Source organism: Lactuca serriola, chromosome 6 (assembly GCF_051521515.1).
Source record: "Lactuca serriola cultivar US96UC23 chromosome 6, Lser_US96UC23_V15, whole genome shotgun sequence".
Classification (NCBI taxonomy): domain Eukaryota; kingdom Viridiplantae; phylum Streptophyta; class Magnoliopsida; order Asterales; family Asteraceae; genus Lactuca; species Lactuca serriola.
This window is the reverse complement of record NC_136413.1, coordinates 116,678,473-116,692,779: the sequence shown is the minus strand read 5'-3', so window position 1 is coordinate 116,692,779 and position 14,307 is coordinate 116,678,473.

Sequence of the window (14,307 nt, the reverse complement as noted above, 5' to 3'; positions counted from 1 at the left end):
ATTATGGTTATAACTACAGGTCTTACGGTTCATGATAGGTAGGTACGGTGAAGGAGTGTCTCACAAGAGCCTCAACAAAATTTACGCGAATTTATCGATTAATGCATATGACGCCTTAGTGTAAATTCAAGACTGCGGTTTTATGACACACGTTTTACAACTTTATGACATACAACTTAACACTTCTATTATTAAAAGCTTTATGATGGACAGATTATGTCACGCAAATATTCCTATCGTAAAACTCTGTTTTGCATACCGGTTGTATTAAAATATTTATAATGTTATTTATAAATAATTACTAATAACTTGTCAACTTACCCTATGTGTTGTAAGCGTAACAAAATATCCTATGTTTAAACCTTTGAAATAGTGCACCATTTTACGATTATTTTATTAATAAAAACTATATTTTAGTAAAATATTCAAGTGTTGTGGTGAGTTATTAACACACCAAAAATTCGTTAAAAATGTTTTATACACCAAATTTACATAAAACATTGAAATTAAACATATTCCACAATTTTACAAGTGATAGTGGTAAACATTTTTATATCCAAAAAGCTACCATTGTGACTAGAACTTGTTACAATTTACACCATGTAATCTCACAACCTCCTTTATGTAGATCTGTGTTAGTGTCTCTATTTTATACGTTTCCTTTATTGGTACGAAATGGGTGGATTTAGTCAATCGATCGACAATCACCCAAATGGCATCCAGCCCGTCTGTCGACTTAGGTAATTTGGTTATAAAATCCATTGTTATTCATTCCCATTTCCACTCGGGTATCACTGGTTGTTGTAATAAACCCAAGGGCTTGTTATATTCTACCTTAAACTTAGCGCATGTCAGGCACTTGCTCACGAAGGTAGCAATTTCTGCTTTCATATTCGGCCACCAGTAAGGTTGTTTAAGATCCAGGTACATAATATCAAAGCTGGGATGGACGGAGTACCTTGTTTTCTGTTCTTCACTCATAACCACATCCCTAAACCCACTGAATTTCGGTGTCTAGATCTGTTCAATAAAGTAGTAAGCCTCATCCTCTCTGATGGTTAGGTTCTTATCCATTCGATGCAAGTCTTCATGTGCGATGTTTTCTGGTTTCAAGGCTTCTAGCTGAGCCTCACTGATGTGCGAAGAGAAGTGAGAATGAATGGTCATCGTTAGTGTTTTCGCATGGCGACCCGAGTATTCCTTTTTGCATAGGGCGTTGGCCACCACATTAGCCTTGCACGGATGGTACTGGATCTCGCATTCATAGTCGTTCAACAACTCTACCCATCGCCGCTGCCTCATTTTTAGTTCTTTTTGGTTCATAATGCGTTGGAGGATTTTGTGGTCATTGAAAATGGTGCACTTCGTACCGTAGATGTAGTGCCTCTAAATCTCTAGAGAGCAGACCACTGATCCAAGCTCAAGATCATGAGTGGTATAGTTCACTTCATGGGTTTTTAGTTTCCGTGACGCATTGGCAATAAACTTCTCGTGCTGCATGAGCACAATGCCTAACCCTTGGTTCGATGCGTCACAATATACCATGAAATCTTCCGTTCCCTCCGCAAGAGACAACACCGGATCGTTGCAAAGGGCTTGCTTCAGTGTTTGAAAGGAAACCTCATGCTTCGTCTCCCAGGAGAAGGGTACACCCTTCTTGGTTAGAGTAGTGAATGGCTTGGCGATCTTAGAGAAATTCTGAATGAACCTCCTGTAATAACCAGCGAGGTCCAAGAATAGCCTGATCTCTGTTGGGCTTCTCGGGGTTGTCTAGCCCTCAATTGCCTTGATATTAGATGGTTCCGCATGTATTTCCATCTTCACTGACCACGTGTCCCAAAAAATCTACCCTGCGAATCCACAACTCGCACTTGTAGAGTTTCACATACAACTTTTCCGCCCTTAGTGTTTCCAAGACCTTCTGTAGTTATTGTTTGTGCTCTTCTTTACTCCAAGAATAAATGAGTATATCGTCGATGAAGACAATTACAAAGTTGTCGAGGTACGATCGACACACTTGGTTTATTATGTCCATAAAGGCTCTCGGTGCATTGATCAGACCAAAGGGCATTACTACGAACTCAAAATGACCGTAGCGAGTTTAGAAAGCAGTCTTGGGTACATCTTCTTCTCGGACCCGTAGTTGGTGGTACCCGTACCTTAGTTCTATCTTGGAGAAGTAAATAGCTCCTTGTAATTGATCAAATAGATCATCGATCCAAGGAAGAGGGTATCAGTTCTTGATTATGAGCTTCTTTAACTCCCGATAATCGATGCACATTCGGAAAGATCCATCCTTCTTTTTGACAAACAACACTCGAGCTCCCCAGGGTGAGAAGCTCAGTCTGATGAATCATTTGTCTAGCAGTTTGCTCAATTAGCTAGATAGCTCTTGCATTTCTTCAGGGGCTAATCTATACGAAAATATGGCAATTGGCGTGCATCTGGGTACTAGGTCAATTTGAAATTCGACCTGTCTCTCAGGGGGTATTCCCAGGAGGTCTTCAGGAAATACGTCTGGAAAGTTACATACCTCCGAGATCTCCTTGATGTTCTACCCTTCTTTCTGTTTGTCCACTACGTGGGCTAGAAAGGTGTGATTCTTTTTATGCAAGAACTTTTATCCTTTAATGCACGAGATAAGATGGAGGTTTGTACCGGGTTTATCTCCATATATAATTAGTGTTTCTTCGGTGGGTAGGTGAAGGCGAACGATCTTCTTGTGGCACATAATATCAGCATGGTGGGGGCTTAACCAATCCATACCGATGATCACATCAAAGGTTCTAGTATTAACTGGCATCAAGTCAATGTGAAATGAGTGATTATTTAATGTTAACATGCAGCCTATGTAAATGTCGTTTGTTGTTTCAGTTTTCCCATTAGCCATTTCCACCGTGAAGGTTTCGTTTAACTTCAATGTCGGAGTTTTGCACGGTATGATTCCATAGTTCTTGTTAGAGCTTTTATGCTTCGCCTTAGGGACAGTACTCTTCCAGCATCATAGTTTTGAGGTCTTCCCATGACATTTGCGACCGGGAGAGTTAGGGCCTTGACATGGTCATTCCACCATGAAAGGGCCCTGTCAGCAAACATGCAATCTAGAAATTTTACTTTGCTTTCATCTGGACACCTATAGATTTCGAAACCAGACTCGGTCTTTTCGAACCACCAGGTGAGGGCTATTACACCCCCACTTCCATTAAATAACTTATGTTTTCCGTTGAAGAAGTCTTTCTAGGTGCATGTTCTTTGGGGAATAAGGTTATCCCCGTGGTTTGAATTTCCCGTCCCGTTCTCGTTACGTGCTCTGTTTGTGCCCTGGTTGATGTGTGCTAATGTTGTCGTAACCGCAGCTGAGACTGCCGCCTGGAAAGCAGGAGAATTCATCATCGGAGGAGGCGGCGGTGGCGGTGGTGCTACTTTAGTGTTTTTGTGGATATTCTATCTGGGCATTTCCTGCTATGAGATAGGAATGGCGATGAGTTTATGGAACCCTTTGATTCAAACAGTTACGGTGGTTCAATTGTACGTATAATTGAAACGGTATTACATTAAGTAAAAATGAAAATAGCGAACATAGCACATTACAACATCACAAAGAAATCACATCATCGTTTCATTAATGATAACTTTTTAGTGCATAATACATGAAAATTGACCTTTGAAAGGTTTTAAAGTACATAGAAAATAAAAATCTAATAGCATAACGACCCTGCGAGTAGTGTAATCACTTAAATGTAGGGTCGATCCTACATACATAAAGGGGAGAGAAAGGGAAGGATGAGCCCTACACACGACATGTGGTCCCGGGTGGCACCTGCGATGAGGTAGAAGCACCTTTATACTCAGCTAAAAGACGCTCAACGACTCGTACCCTTGTCTCAAGCGCACCCTGCCGCACCCGAAACTCCCACACAAGGTCCTGGTTGTGCCTCTCTGCATGCTCCACCGCGGGTCTCATCTGGATCATCTGTTTGGCCCTCACCTATGCCTGGTCTGCAATGCCCCTGGTCCATCAGCTCATCATTGAAAGAGATCGGTCCTCCGGACCTCCATGCTGGAGGTTGTAGAATCCCTGCTCAATGCCGAAGGGCAGGCACTGGGCTAGGTGTCAGCTCCACCTCTCTATGTCGAGCGCCCAGGAGGGCGTTGGGCCATTGTAGCCCATTCGGTGTGCTGGCACCCTTTCCATGTAGGGTGGATTGATAACTTTGGACTCTGCGTCTGAGTCATCCTCCTCATCCTCCTCGACATACTTGTGAATGTCCTCCTCTTAAAACTCTACTTCAGACTCCTCGGGGTCCTCCAAAGGCTTCTCGAGATCCTCCATAGGCTCCTCGAGATCCTCTTCAGGCTCTACCTCTAGCCATCCCCCACTCCCCTAATTAGGGAAGTAGGGGTCTCCGGCAAGGTGAAAGCCAGCCATAGCGTCTGCACGAGAATGTATAAGTACAAGAAAATAGATAGCATGTTAAAATACTCCTATAATATTTTTATGTCTTTTAGTTTTTGTTCTTAGACCCTTTTTGATTACTGTGGATGAGTTTTAGAACTGTTGTCCACCTTGACCACTCCCAGACACATTTTAGTCGTATCTTGAAAAAATATAGTTGATCAACCTATATTTACCTTATATATGATTACATAACTGTCTAAGTTTAGTCACAATGTCCAACTTTTCTTCTTGTTTTCTAATATGGATGTATGTGTGTATACTTGGTAAAATATTTATATTTTTAAAGTATACTTTTTAGTCAGAGTGTTTTAGTCCCCTTGTATTTATAGCTATATATCTTGTATGGTTAGATATACTAGTTCACTATAAACAATGCTCTGATACCAATTTGTCACACCCCCGAACCAGGACGGCAGAAACGTCAGGGGCGGATGACGTCATTTTGTAATATCAAAGCAGTTGAATATATATGATACATAGCAACCAAACTTCATACATTACAATATACCAACATTCATTGTTTACAAATTGTATTTGTTCTTCCATTACAAAACTAACATAAAGTATGATGTCTCAAAAGTTAGCAAAACATCTATATCCAAGGCTCGGGTACATTTTCACTGAGTCCCTGAGAATACAAGTCTTTTTGAAAAGCGTCAACATAGAATGTTGGTGAGTTCATAAGCGTATTTGTTAGAAAACTTTGTAACATCATTGTTTATAAATAGTCGTAAAACTCCAAAAAATCCAATATTTTCTATAAAAGTAGTTTGTGAGTCTTCTTCCAAAATCGTGTATAAATGCATGCATGTTGTTTATTTTCCTTTTTTTGGAATTGAAAAGAGTGTGTTCCTAGAAAATCCTATATTTTCTTTATATAAAAGAGTTGTTGTCTTAAAACCTTAAGTCCATAGTGGTGAAATTCATTTACAAAATAGGTGAAACATAGTTGTGTATTTTATAAAACTAGTAGAGTATGTATCCTTCATAAATTCAAATAATGCTTTTATTCTCTATGTGAGTTGTTATAACCATGCTAATATGACTAACGCACCTTTTTTGACATTCTTCAGGCTTCGGTTTCTAAAAGATACTTGTTACCCTAGACTGGCCCGTCTAGCTGTAGCGAACAACTCTGGTGTGAGAGGTGTTAACCATGATAGATCTATACACAATTACCTCCCTCTGCCTCCAGGAGACTGTGGTTATAACTATACGGCTTATGGTGTACGATAGGTAGGTACGGTGAAGGAGTGTCTCACAAGAGCCTCAACAAAATTTACGCGAATTTATCAATCAATGCATAGGATGTCCTTAGTTTAGATTCAAGACTGTAGTTTTATGACACGCGTTTTAAAGCTTTATGACAACAACTTAACACTTGTATTTATAAAAGCTATATGATGGACAGTTTATGACACGTGAATATTCTTGTCGTAAAACTCTCTTTTGCGTACCGGTTGTATTAAAATATTTATAACGATATGTGTAAATAATTACTAATAACTTGTCAACTTACCATATGTGTTGTATGCATAACAAAATATCCGAAGTTTTAAACCTTTGAAGTAGTGCACCCTTTTACATTATTTTACTAATAAAAACTATATTTTAGTAAATTATTCAAGTGTTGTGGTGAGTTTTTAACACACCAAAAATTCGTTAAAAGTGTTTTATAATACCAAAATACTCTATCTTTGTTGTGACTAGAATTTGTTACAATGTACACCAAATTTACATAAAACCTTGAAATTTATCATATTTCCACAATTTTACAAGTGATAGTGGTAAAATTTATATATCCAAAAATTTACAATTTTGAGTAAAAACTCTCATGTTTACCACCTTTCAAGTTTTTATATCCAAAAGGGCTTTAACATTCTCTTTGACGTTATTTGTGATTTTTAACACACATAATAAAGAAACTATTTTCACTTAGTAACATGTTTCATTTTCGAAATGACATCAAAACATGTGAAACTACACAAAGATAAGTTTGTTCCAACAAGTTGAGACTTTGTAAAAATCTCGAGCTTAAGGAGTTTTAGCATGAAATAATAACATTTCAACACTCATAGAGAAAAACTTTTGAGAAACAAATTATATATTACGGAATAAAGTTGAACTATCTAACCATCTAACTATCTAACAACTATTACTCCTTATTATTGCTGAAAGAAAAACTTTTGAGAAACACACTTGAAAAATCGTTAGAACAAATTATATATTACGGAATAAAGTTGAACTCAAAGGATCATAAAGCTCAACAATAATAAGGAATAATAGTTGTTAGATAGTTAGATGATAAATGCTGAAAGGTAATTGCGAAAATGTAAGGAAATATAAATGACAACAAGTATTATATCATTTAAACACTAAGTTGATTCTTAACGAGGATTGCATTCAAACCAAGTTAGTAAGTGTGATCAGCTTAAAGTGATGAAGTAAAGAATGACTTGCTCTGAAGGAGAGACTTGAGAGTTAGATCTTGAATATATGAATATAAGTTTAGAAAGATCTTTAAGAGATAATTCTGATAGTAAGAAGATATATGTCATAAGGGATGAAAGATGTGATTTTCATTGCAAGTGGAATAATCTAATTATAGAGTTCTGAGAACATATAGTAGGTATAAACAATGACTATAATTCAAAAGAAGCGTCCGTGCAAGGCACACTAGAAAATACATTGTAAATACATAACTTAAAAAACTAAGTCTTTGTTCCATATGAGATAGTTGGGGATGGCTTCAACTCTTCGCATTGCGGTACTAAGAACATAATTGTGATTGTGAGTAAGACTTCAAAATGAGTTTCAAGAGGGTCACTTTCTTGATCCAGGAATTCCCCCCTAGGCGACCTCTTTAACCTTCATTTGCCGAGCTTAGGAAACTTGATCAACAAGCAACAAAATTTTCTCACTTCACCAAACCAAGCGATCCTTCTAGTGATCTCGAATTTAACTTTGTCAGTTGTATACTTCAACCTCTACACCGAAGTCAGGGTGACTTCCAATTGTTTGTGGGTAAGGCAATGCATAGATATGGTTTGTACGAAGTACTTCACGTTGCTGTTGACTCTCTTGAACACAACTCCCAGCTCTGGAAAGTTGGTTGCACCTAAGAATCGATGTTGATATCCTTTAGTAAAAATAGGTACGGGTTCAAGTGTTGGAAGATTGAATTTTTGAACAAGGGCTAGATGAATACCAACATTTATCTTTGCAAAGTCGCACACTGCGGACCTTAAGTACTCACAAGCTTTTTCGTACGCAATCTTCATTTTGGGATGTTTCTCCGACTTTATTTGAAACACCCTGGCAATTAAGAACACCTCTTCGGAATTCACATAGGGAAAATCAGCCTGAGTTCGGATATAATCATTGCCTCTTCTCGACAGAGTGTACTGAATGAACTCTGATTTCATGAACTTTCTGATTTTATAGTTTTTGACTCCAAAAGGTCTGTCGTTGGACCATATGTTTTCAAAGGCTGATCCGTGCTTGTCATGAAACTTGCTTGACCTTTCGAACTCAAGAGGAAGCCTCTGGTCATCTGGGAGACTACGGTCAAAGGGCTCAAAGACCATGAAGAACTTAGCATTTGGTGAGATGGGAATTTCCCAGTAACCATCTTTAGGTGGTTTGGCATATTGCAAGATTGGCCTGTAGTCTTCGTCTAGTAGTCTTCTTGATGGATTAACCCAAGAGTTGATTAGGGTTTCATCAATTGTTGTATCAAAGCCATGATCTCTCCATATTTGTTCAGTACGCTTTGTTGGTCTCCAGTCTGCTTTAAACTATTTGGTTGTGGGAGACTCATTGGAATGATCAGATGACATGGTTGGCTCCAAGTTTTTGATTAGTGGTGGAGTTTCTTGACGAGGTGGAAATTGCAATAGAGAAGCTTGATGAGGTGAGGATTGATGTGGGGAAGGAGGATGTTGCGGTGGAGACTGGAGAGATGGCACTGGAGTGGGAGTGTGCACTTGATCCGAAGTTAAAATTGGAGATTGATGAGTTTCGATCCATTGGTGATCAGATGCAAATTGAGATGGATCGAAGTTTGGGATAGTTGAGTGAGATTGATGGTATTGCGGTTCTGAACGTTCACTTCCCCCTTTTCAGGAAGTAACTTGTTGCTCCCCAAACCATTGTCTGAGGCTATCAATATTAGAAAAAACATCGTTGAATTGAGATATGAGAAGATCATAGAGTTGTTGATTATCCGGGATCTTTGTGTTGAATAGTAGTTGATGGATGTCTTTCGTGAGTTTCAGAAGTTCTTCACCATGGAAGCTTGCGGTCAGGGAGCGTCGAAGGTTGTTGATAGTGGATTGAAGCACTACAATGGTTGATTCTTAAGCATTATGAGTTTCCTCAACAAATTTTTGGAATGGACAGCCAGATTTGCAATTGCTGATTGAAATTATGTTTTGATTGCAGAGACTTCTTGAATTAGTCGTTCAACAATGGTTATGAATTTTTTGTGTTTTGTGGTTCTGTTGTTGTCCAGGGCACGAATACCCATTTCAACTTTGAGTGAGATTCTTTTAGCAGCCATTCGTTCCCTTGTGTCTAATCGTTCAACCCGTGCAACAATGGAGTGCGGACTAGCAACATCAGTTTGTTGCGGGATTGTGACTACGGCTAAAATCTTGCCTACTTTCTCTTGAAGACTTAGAAATTCCTTGCGAGTGACAGCCAACTTCTTTTTTTTTTTCTTCTCCTTTGGCTTAGAAGTGGAGTGTTAAGAACCAATTGATCCTTCATCATCGAATATTATCATAAAATCATCTGATTCAGGCGGTTGATTTACTTCAGTTATTTCTAGATCATCCAGACCAAAAGTTGGTCTGGAGCTAACTTCGATCACTGTACCATCATCATTGGATCTGTGGGTTTCAACAATTGGAGGGGGCTTGGAAGGACCTACACCACCTTGAAGATTCCGAGCTTGCTTGATTGTTTCGGCCATAGTGGTCACCCAGTCTTGTACTTTGAGAATAGTGGCAATAGTGTGGGTATTGTTGATCGCATCCACCCAGTATTTTACAATAGTTTGTATCTCTTACTCTTTCTGTTATTGTTGTTTGGTTTGTCGATCCTTGCGGGCCTGGAATGCCCTATTGAAAGCTTCATACTTTTTGACTTCAAATTCAGTATTTCATTGATACCGAATCCAGGATTCATCAGAGTTATATCTGTCAAAACTTTGAGTTCGCACCAGGGTGTCCCCCGAGTTCATGGATCCTTGCACATTTGTGCTCACCATGCCTAAACCACCTGATTGTAAGGTAAGCAGAGTAGGATTTCCTGAGCTTCCTTGGTCTCCTTGAACTGTAGTCAAGTGTGGCCTCGGCTCAGTTCTGGCTAGGGATGAAGAAGTGCCATGCGGTTGGGAAGGTGTATCAAGTGTTTGTGTGACAGGGAAAAGTATGGAGTGCAACCCCTATGGTTCAAATAAGTGAAGAGGGGAAGCCTTGGAGACCTTAGGGCATTTAGAGCCAATTAGATTCTTTTAGGATTCAACTAGGGTTGAGTCTCCATTATCAGATGAAACAGGCACACTTGTTGTGTCTGAGTAGCTAGAGAGGGTTGTAGCGAATAGGTATGCGGGGACCCTAAAGAATACCAAAGTCTTTTGAGAGACTGCGGTATCAGTCCGGTCATGCACATGGCTAGGGCTTGGGTTGGTCTTCCGTCTTTTGTGTACAAGATGTGGTTCGAAGTCATTATCAAACTCTTCTTCTTCAATATTGACTGCAGGGCTTTGAGGATGAGCTGGAGCTTCATCCGAGGACACAACAGTCCTGGATTTTCGTTTCATGGAAGTTTATCCTTTCTTGGATTTGTTGTAGGGGGGCTTTCTTTGATGACACCAGTTTCTTTAGCCTTCGGGTAAGTTGTTGACTTGACTGTGTAGTAGTATTAGGGACCGCGGTACTCACTAGACCATGGGGCTCTGTAGAGGCTAATATGAACGGACTAGGTAGAGGCGGGGTAGAAAGATATGGGTCAATACCTTCTGCAACCTCTATGTGATCTGTGACATCTTTGGTTTCAAGTCCAACAGATATCAAGACATGTACAGGTAACCGTCTCAGTGGTCCAAAAATAAATTGGTCTTTTGAGGGTGTGTACCTTTTAAGACCGCGGGTGATGAAGAGATTGGTTTCATTGCCCATGCTGAGGCTTGCATCCCTGTGAAGGTCTGAGATGCACAGAGAACAGAAATGTCTGAAGGTGAGATAAGTAGGGGCTTCTCTTGGATTCTCCTTGGGAATGTACTGAAGAAATTCATCCCGTAAGGTCTGCCCATAGTTAACATCGTTTCCTATAAAGATGCTCCACACCAGTTCTAGTAGCTTGAGACCCATGTTGTCTGACCCTCCAGTTCTGCCAGAGAGACTCCGGATGATGAAGTGACAGACAAATTGCTAGAACACAGGCAGTTGGTTCTTCTTGAATTGACCAATGCCTTTGAGTTTCTTCTAATACCCCATTTGATAAAGAGTAGATATGATGTCATTCATTCTTGGAGAGTAAAATATTCTGGAAGGAAGAACACGAAGATTGATTGTAGTTAGGAACATTTCTTTCGTCAAGATGACCAAAGAATCATCAATCACGTTCAGATGAACTTCTTCTAGATTATTGATTGGGCGAAACACAGAGAATGCACATTTGAAAAGGGTTGAAAGAGGAACAAAATTAGTGAATGAATCAAAAGCTCCAAACAGAGGGTGAGAGGATAAAAACTTGATCATCAGACGGATGGATTCGTTTTAGGATGGATGATCTTCAAATATAGCCCTAAAATTGCGCGAAGCAATTGTTTCCGATTTATTTCAGTTGGTGGATTTAGAATCAGTTGGTTGTAGTGACTTTGAGGCTTTTGATTGTTGTTTCGAAACACCAGACTTCACCATTTTGAAAAGATTTGGAGAACTTGAAGAAAAATCTTTGAGTGCAAGAAGATGGAGAAGATGAAGATCGTCTAAGAGGTCAGAGAAGCGTAAAACTTTCATGGGTAGGAAAAAGTTTATATATAGTTCCGGGTCTCAGAAGTTTATTGATTTTACCCTATCCACAACTGTTAATGGTAAAAACCATTGGGTTTTAACCATTATCAGCCACAAATAAAATAAATTAAAATCAATGATTATTATTTTGTTTTTTTAACAAAAATGGAGAATTTAAAGATATGTCAGCCAATGTTGAAGATCATGCGGATGGGGGGAGCTAAAAATCCGTTGGGTAATGGGGAAGTGGAAACGGATTAGATAGCTTGGGGAAGGTGATGTGATAGAGAAAAGGTAAAAGATTTTTTAAAAGATTTATTTTATGGGCAAAGCAAATTAATTGTCTTTTAACCTAAAATAGGCCTAACATGAGAAAAAAGGTGATTTTAAAAGAAAATGAAATGTTGTATGCTACAAAAAGAATATTTTGAGAATGTTTTTCATAAATAATGAAGATCATTAAATAGCACACAATGTTCCAGAATTTATGAAGTTGTTGAGAAGTCATTCAATGTGACAGCGGATTGTGTCTGCATTGCGGATTACGTCTTCATTGTGGTGGTTAGTATCATGACTGCGGTAGTAGGAACTGAAAGGAACACTTGATAAAAGATCAGAAATAACAAACAATAAGGACCCAAGAAATATAAGTATGATATATGGTTGTTGTATACAGAGTATACTGAAACCATGTATGATAGATATATTAGACTAGGACCGCAATAGAGACCAAAGGTGGTCTCTGGTACCTACCAATTCAAGAAGAATTGAGGGTCTGGATTCATCATCCCTAGCATTTGTAGAAAACTGTTGAGTTTTGTTGCATCAATTGCCTTTGTAAACACATTTGTAATCTCTTCTTGAGATGGGAGAAAAATTAGTTCAATGTTACCTTTGAGTATGTGGTCTTTGATAAAGTGGTACCGTAGTTCAATATTGTTCGTCTTAGAATGATGAATAGGATTGTGAGAAATCGCTATACCACTCTCTGAATCACAATAAATTGGTATCCACGGCATTCTGTATCTGTACTCCATAAGTTGGGTTTACATCCATTGGACTTGAGAACAACAGCTTGCTGCGTTCACGTACTCGGCTTCTGCGGTAGACAAAGAGACACAATTTTGTTTTCGTGAAGACCAACTAACCAGTCTTCCTGGAAGAAATTGACAACCACCTGAAGTAATTTTCTTATCCAATCTGCATCCAACATGATCCGCATCTATGAAAGCTTGAAGGCTGAAGTCGTTCCCTGCGGGATACCAAAGGCCGAGAGCTTTCCTTCCTTTCAAGTACCTAAAGATTTGTTTGACTCCAGGTAAGTGCGATAATTTGGGGTCGGCTAGATACTTAACACATAAGCCTTTTGCAAAGACAATATTTGGTCTGCTTGCGGTGAGGTACATCAAAGAACCAATCATTCCTCTATAAGTTTTGTGATCTTTTGGTTCTCCGCAAGGATTAGCAGAAATCTTATATCTGAAGGCCATAGGAACCTTGGTTGAGGAACAATTATCCATTGTGTATTTCTTCAGCAGTTCAGAGGTATATTTTTCTTGATGAATGAATATCCCTTGAGGGACTTGTTTCAGTTGACGTCCAAGAAAGAAGTTAATATCTTTATTCATGCTCATTTGGAACTTGTTGGTCATGAGCATTGCAAATTCATCCACCAAACCTTGATCTGTTGACCCAAATATGATATCATCCACATAGATTTGTTCAAGCATAAGGTGATTACCATTTGCCTTTCAAAATAATGTGGTGTCAATCACACCTCTTTTATATCCCGACATAACAAGACTCTCCGAGAGAGTCTTATACCATGCCCTTGGTGCTTGCTAAAGACCATAGACTCCTTTCTCAAGCTTGAAACAATAATCTGCAGGTTGTTGCAAGTAAAACTCCTCTTTTAATTCACCATTCAGGAATGCACTTTTTACATCCATTTAGTGTACTTTGATATTTTTGTGTTCCACATACGCTAAGACGATGCGTATTGCTTCCATCCTGGCCATTGGGGTGTAAGTTTCATCATAATAAACACATTCCAGTTGACTATGCACCTTGGCAACTAATCTTGCCTTGTTTTGCATGACCGCACCAAATTCATCGAGTTTTGTTTTTGTACACCCATCTTGTTCCAAAAATAGTGTGACCTTCTGGATTCGGAACGAGTTTCCACACATTGTTTCTTTCAAATTCTGCAAATTCTTCATGTATGGCAGAGGTCCAGTCAGGCTCCAGAAGAGCTTCCTGATGGGTTTTATGGATAAAAACAATCATTTGTGCTCATACAAACCCTAATACTTGGATCTAGGTTTCTCTATTGTACATGCAATGAATCGAAGACTTTCAAACCCTAATATAGCGTACATAATTCGAAATTAACACTTTAAGAACAAATCTAAGTGATTACCTCTTTCAATTGGCATGAAATCCTTTGAATCTTCTTGTTCTTGAGCATAGAGTCACAAATGTAACTACTCTAATGGCTTACAAACACCAAAAGTAAGAAGGAAACTATGAGAGAGGAGGAAGGATGCTTAATTTCAGCCTAGGGTTTCTTTTGGGAAGCAAGTGGCCGAAAATTGAAGGCTAGGGGTCTTATTTATACTGTAGGCTACTAGGGTTTCAGTCTAAACCCTAATGGACAGCTTAGTCACCAAGCAGCCCAAGGAACCATCTGGAATAAGGCCTTGGACGAAAATATGATGATCCTTCATCATAATTTCGTTCCCCCTTAGTCCATTAGGTTTCCCAGCCCAAAACACAACTATCACACATCTGACAGTTTATGCCCCTTTATTTAATTAATCTCTTTTA